Source organism: Papio anubis, chromosome 7 (assembly GCF_008728515.1).
Source record: "Papio anubis isolate 15944 chromosome 7, Panubis1.0, whole genome shotgun sequence".
Taxonomy (NCBI): Eukaryota; Metazoa; Chordata; class Mammalia; order Primates; family Cercopithecidae; genus Papio; species Papio anubis.
In genome coordinates this window covers 105,124,048-105,129,811 of record NC_044982.1, presented here as the reverse complement: position 1 = coordinate 105,129,811, position 5,764 = coordinate 105,124,048, and the positions used below count along the sequence as shown (strand labels likewise).

At 40.4% G+C, this 5,764-nt stretch overlaps 1 pseudogene; it reads right to left on the bottom strand.

The window, feature by feature from the left end:
- Positions 1 to 2,991: 2,991 nt before the first annotated feature.
- On the bottom strand, positions 2,992 to 3,034 carry LOC116276065 (annotated as a pseudogene).
- Positions 3,035 to 5,764: the final 2,730 nt, after the last annotated feature.

Sequence of the window (5,764 nt, the reverse complement as noted above, 5' to 3'; positions counted from 1 at the left end):
AGACCAGAAAATGTGAAGGATACATAGAAGATTGTGCTGTTACTTTGGGAGCCCCTAATAAACCACATCTCTCCTACCACTTGACTTTGAACTTGGCTATGTAATTTGTTTTGTCCAATGAGACATTAGGAAATGTAAGCAGAGGCTTACAAAACTGCTTGTACATTAGGGTTTAATCCTCTTAGAAAGCACCTGTGTGGAACCTAAGCCACCATGCTGTCAGGAAGCTCAACCAGCCATGTGGAAAGGCTAACATGGAGAAGAACTAAGGTCCCTGGTTGACAACCTGAATTGAGATCCCAGCCAGTAGGTATCACTAAAAATTAGCCATGGGAGGGTGTCATTATGAATTTTTCAACACCAAATAAAGCAAAACAACTGCATAATCAACCCACAGAACCATGAGAAGTGATACAGTTTTAAAAATGTTTTAAGCCACTAAATTTTGGGGTGGTTATGCAGCAGTAGATAACTGAAAAATACAAAACAGCAATGGAGAAAGAATAGAGGATTACGACTGAAGCACCAAAATTCTTCCTAAGGGAGATAGGTCCAAGCTCAGAGTCAACAAATGCAAAGAGTAGAAGGAGACTTTGGATGATCATTCCGGAACAACACTGAGAACAGCTCAGATAGTCAGCTCTTATCCTCTTCTCTGCATGAACATGTAATAGCTAGAAGCAACGGCTTTCATGCTCAAGATTAATCAGGAAAACTGCTTTTTAAAGAAAGTGGGCAAACTTCCTAAGGAGTGTTTTTCGTTGTTGTTGTTTTGCTTTTTAGAGACAGGGTCTTGCTATGTCACCCAGGTGGGAGTGCAGTTGTGCAATCATAGCTCACTGCAGCTTCAAATTTCTGAATTCAAGTGATCCTCCCACTTCAACCTCCAGAGTCTTGGACTACCAACTTGCACCACCACACCTGGCTAATTTTTTAATTTTTTGTAGAGATGAGATCTTGTTCTGTTGCCCAGGGTGGCTCATGGAGTGTTTGAAGCGGGGTATAGGACTTGAGAATGAAGCAGACCCCAGTTTGAAATATTAAAGAGATCTACCCCTCAATAGAGGGTAAAGCCCCCGTGAACTACTGTGAATGTCTCTAACCTGACTGTTTGCTTCTCATCCAGACATCCTAAAAATCCTAAAAGGGGTTCTCTCTTTTGATAGACCCCACCTACTTACAAATAACCCTCAGATGATTCTGTCAGCCAAGGAAGGGGCCTAACAGTGACTTACACATCTCTGCAAAGACACTCATGGAAATTACCGTACTAATGAACATAGTCCTTTATTCATCACTGTAAACAGAAAACCAAAGATTGCAAATATATTAGGAAAACCAACAGCATGGAAGAGAAGATCCAAGTTGGACCAATAGAAAAATTGACCTTGGAGGAAACAGGGATAGTTTAGAAAAGAAAGACTTTATAAAAATTGTGGTCACTATCTTCAGAGTAATTTGAGAAGATGCTGCATTCAAGAACTGAGAAGAGGTGACTATGGGAAAGGAACAAGCAAAGAACAAGAAAAGATTCTTGGGAATTAAAAGTGGGATTGCAATAGGGAACACTCAATAAGTGGACCAAATAATAAATTGGATACAGCAAAAGATCAAGCACTTGACCTGGAATCAAGGAATATCAGAATGTAAAGCAAGAAAAACAAAGAGACAGCAAACATAAGAGAGTGCCAAGGACAGACACAGAGATCCAGCATCTGTCTGATTAGGAAAGAACAGGGAAAATGAAAGAGAGAGAATACCCAAAGAAGTCACGGAATATTTTCTTAAGCTCAAGAAATATGTGAGTCTTTAAGACTGAAAGTGTTCACTGAACAAAATTAAGGTAAAAGGGTTAAAGTCTTAGGCATGGTGTCTGACGCCTATAATCCCAGCACTTTGGGAGGCTAAGGCAGGAGGATCACTTGAGCCCAGAGTTTCAAGACTAGCCTGGGAAATATGGTGATACTCCATCTGTACAAAAAATTTAAAAATTAGCTAGGCATGGTGTTGCACACCTGTAGTCCCAGTTACTCAGAAGCCTGAGGTTGGAGGATCGCTCAAGCCTGGGAGGTCGAGGCTGCAGTGAACTATGATTGCACCACTGCACTCCAGCCTGGGGCAACACAGTGAGACCCTGCCTCAAAAAAAAAATAATAATAATAATAAGATTAAACTTCCCTCACTAGCATTCACAGTTCTCCTTACTCTATTTATTCCTTTTTTGATAGCACTATATAATACTAGCACACTATATAATTGTCTTATGCATTATGCATATTATTTATGACCTGTCTCCCCTACTAGAATGTAAGTTCCAGGAGGGCAGGAATCTTTTATTTGCTCCTTAATGAAGCCCAGCACCTTGAACATTGCCTTGCACCCTGGAGCCATCAGTAAAGATTTGTCAAATTAAATTAAAATCCAGACACATCTTGGCACAATTTCACAACTCCAAATATAAATGGGAAATCCTAAAATCTTGGGGGATTTCCTAGAAAGAAGAAGAAACAGAACTTTCACCTGACATGAACAACATTGGATCCTGGACAACAATGAGTAATATAACATCCTCATAGTTAGCAAGGAAGAAAAGCTTGGTACAATCTAAACCCTGCCAAAGTACCAGTTATTTCTAAAGGCAATCATAGGGCATTTTCAGACATGCAAGAACTCGGAACATTTACTGTTCATATTCCTTGGATGACAAAATTATTCAAACACATTTTCCAGCAAAAATTAAAGGAGAGTCCAAGGAAAAGGACAACATGGTATACAAGAAATTGAAACCCCAAAGAAGTGAAAGAAGCCGGCAAGAGATTAACAGGATTCATCATTTTTGGATGCCCAAAAGGATTTCTTTAGACCAACAATTCAAATGGCATTAGGATTTACATTTATTAATATTCAATCATATTAATTGGCTCTTTTTTTCCATGGGAGTTTTTCAGTAAAACAAAACAAAACAAAACCCAAAAAACAAAAACAAAAAAAACAGAAAACCTGCTAGACAAATTCTAAAAGAGCTGTAACAATTGGTTATTTAGTTAGTAATATTTACATAGTCACAAAGCTGAAATACTATTTTAAAGTTTTTAATTTTTGAAACAACTATAGGCAAAACATAGAAAACTTACTTAGAGTTACAAAATAAAATGTAAATTTTATAAATGTTTACCCTGTAAGAACAGTAACTGACAAAAATTGAGGTGAGGTCAGGGGGTGGGCAGAAAATATGCTTCTTTTTTAAAAAAACAAAATTGAAATCCCCTCCGCAGTCCTGGTCCTCTCTCTCCATCTCTGGAAGCAATCACTCTCCTGAAATTGGGGCATAGTCAGCCCATATTTATATACTTTACCTATAAACAATAGATAGTTACTTTATAAAAATTTAAAGTTTATGGCCGGGCGCGGTGGCTCAAGCCTGTAATCCCAGCACTTTGAGAGGCCGAGACGGGCGGATCACGAGGTCAGGAGATCGAGACCATCCTGGCTAACATGGTGAAACCCCGTCTCTACTAAGAAATACAAAAAACTAGCCGGGCGAGGTGGCAGGCGCCTGTAGTCCCAGCTACTCGGGAGGCTGAGGCCAGAGAATGGCGTGAACCCGGGAGGCGGAGCTTGCAGTGAGCTGAGATCCGGCCACTGCACTCCAGCCTGGGCTACAGAGCGAGACTCCGTCTCAAAAAAAAAAAAAAAAAAAAAAAAAAAATTTAAAGTTTATGTAAATAATATCCTTACATGTTTTTTTCACTTAACATTAAGTTTTTGAAATCCACTGATTTTTATACATTTGGTCATTCATTTTCACTGTTAGAGTATTGACCATACCACAATTTTTCATCTCACTAATGGGCCACCGAGTTGTTTCACTACTATAAACCACGTTGTAGTGAATATCCTTGTACTGCTCGCCTTGTGCACATGCTCAGGAGTTTCTCCAGAGCACCAACGCCTAAAAGTGAAAGGGCCAGGTGCTGGGCGCGTGCACGTTGTTTGGAGCCTCTTTATACTTGGTCGGTTCATCACTTCTCTGTGATTTGGCTGAGATCAAGTGTGTACTTGATCAGTCCAGGACCAGCTCCAGTCAGTTCCTCCACTGACCTGCTGAGCTTTGAAAGCAAAGGCCCTCTAAGAGTCACTAAGCTTGGCTTTAATCAAGAGGCCTCAAGTTTTAAGGTGTCCAAGGACTACTTGGGAAACTTGTTAAAAATGTAGTCTCCCGGATGTTCTGATTTGTTAGCTCTAGGGTAAGGCCTAAGAATCTGAATCTTTAACAAGTTCCCCAGAGATTCCAATACAAGTAGTCTCTAGCCTACACTCTGAGAAACATTCTCCTAATCCACAGCTACAGACAACACATTTTAACCTAAGCCAGACATCAGCAAAAGGTGCTATGTATGGCCAGAAGAATCAGATGGGTAAGGGGAGTCATTTCTTCCAGAATGTGCTGGTAGCAGAAACTCAAATCTCAAACAATGGTATACAGTGACCACAAATTAACAAGCAAGAGTTTTCCCCCTACTTTAAGCCCAGGCCAAGACATATAGTCTTCATCCTTGTCTTCCTGTGTGCAGGGACATTTTTTTGCTAGTTCACCCTTTTATCCCCATATCACCTTTAAAAGCCTCAGCTCTCTGCAGAGATGTCAGTTTCCATTTTCTGCATCCAGTAAACTCAAAGCCTATTTTTTCTAACTTGCTGTAAACAAAAACCAAACTTCTAGGTTATTGAGATGGCAACCTCCCTAGAACTGTGCCACGTTGCTCATAGACTCTAGGTCCCAGAGTTTAGTTTTCTCCTAGCCTCTGGGGCTTTTACCTATTTTCTTGGATGCTTGGCTGTGTGTTTAAATGATTTTGTTCTATTTTATCCAGCATTTTTAGGTGCTTTGTAGTGGAAGTGTTTTCAGATTATCTAATGAAGATAGTTTGAGATTTGAACTTGAAAAATTAAACTATCAGGTAAGAGGAGCAAAAAATAGAAGCATTTTCAGAGAGGCAAGATTTCAAAAACATCTACCTCCCAAGGGCCTTTACTCCACCAAAACCAGGCAGTACACGATGCAGAGGAAGATGTGGGGTTCAGGAAATAGGAGCTGCAGATCAGGAGTGAGGCTGAGGGGTCCCCTGGCATGACGGGGTGACAGCTGTACAGCAAGCCTGGATGACAAACGGTCCTGCTTAGGGCAGGAGGGCTGCCTCTAAAGAAATATGAAATTATTAGGTTATCTAGTATGTTTGAAGGTCTTAGAGATAAAAACTTTTTCACCACAGAATTTGAGGCAGAAGTAGTGAGAGGAAATAGAAAACTAAGCGAACAGACTTATATTACAAAAGAAGACCCAAAGAAACAAGGAAACTTGGCTGGGTGCAGTGGCTCACACCTGTAATCCCAAAACTTTGGGAGGCTGAGGTGGGCAGATCATGAGGTCAGGAGATTGAGATCATCCGGGCCAACATGGTGAAACCCTGTCTCTACTAAAAATACAAAAATTAGCTGGGCGTGGTGGTGTGCACCTGTAGTCCCAGCTACTCGAGAGGCTGAGGCAGGAGAATCGCTTGAACCCGGGAGGCAGAGGTTGCAGTGAACCAAGATCGCACCGATGCACTCTGGCCTGACGACAGAGCAAGACTCTATCTCAAAAAAAAAAAAAAAAAAAAGAAAGAAAGAAAGAAAAAAAGAAAAAAAGAAAAAAGAAAGAAAGAAAAACAGGGAAACTTGCGCATTTTTGTGCTAGGTTTAAATTTTTCACTACTATAGACCA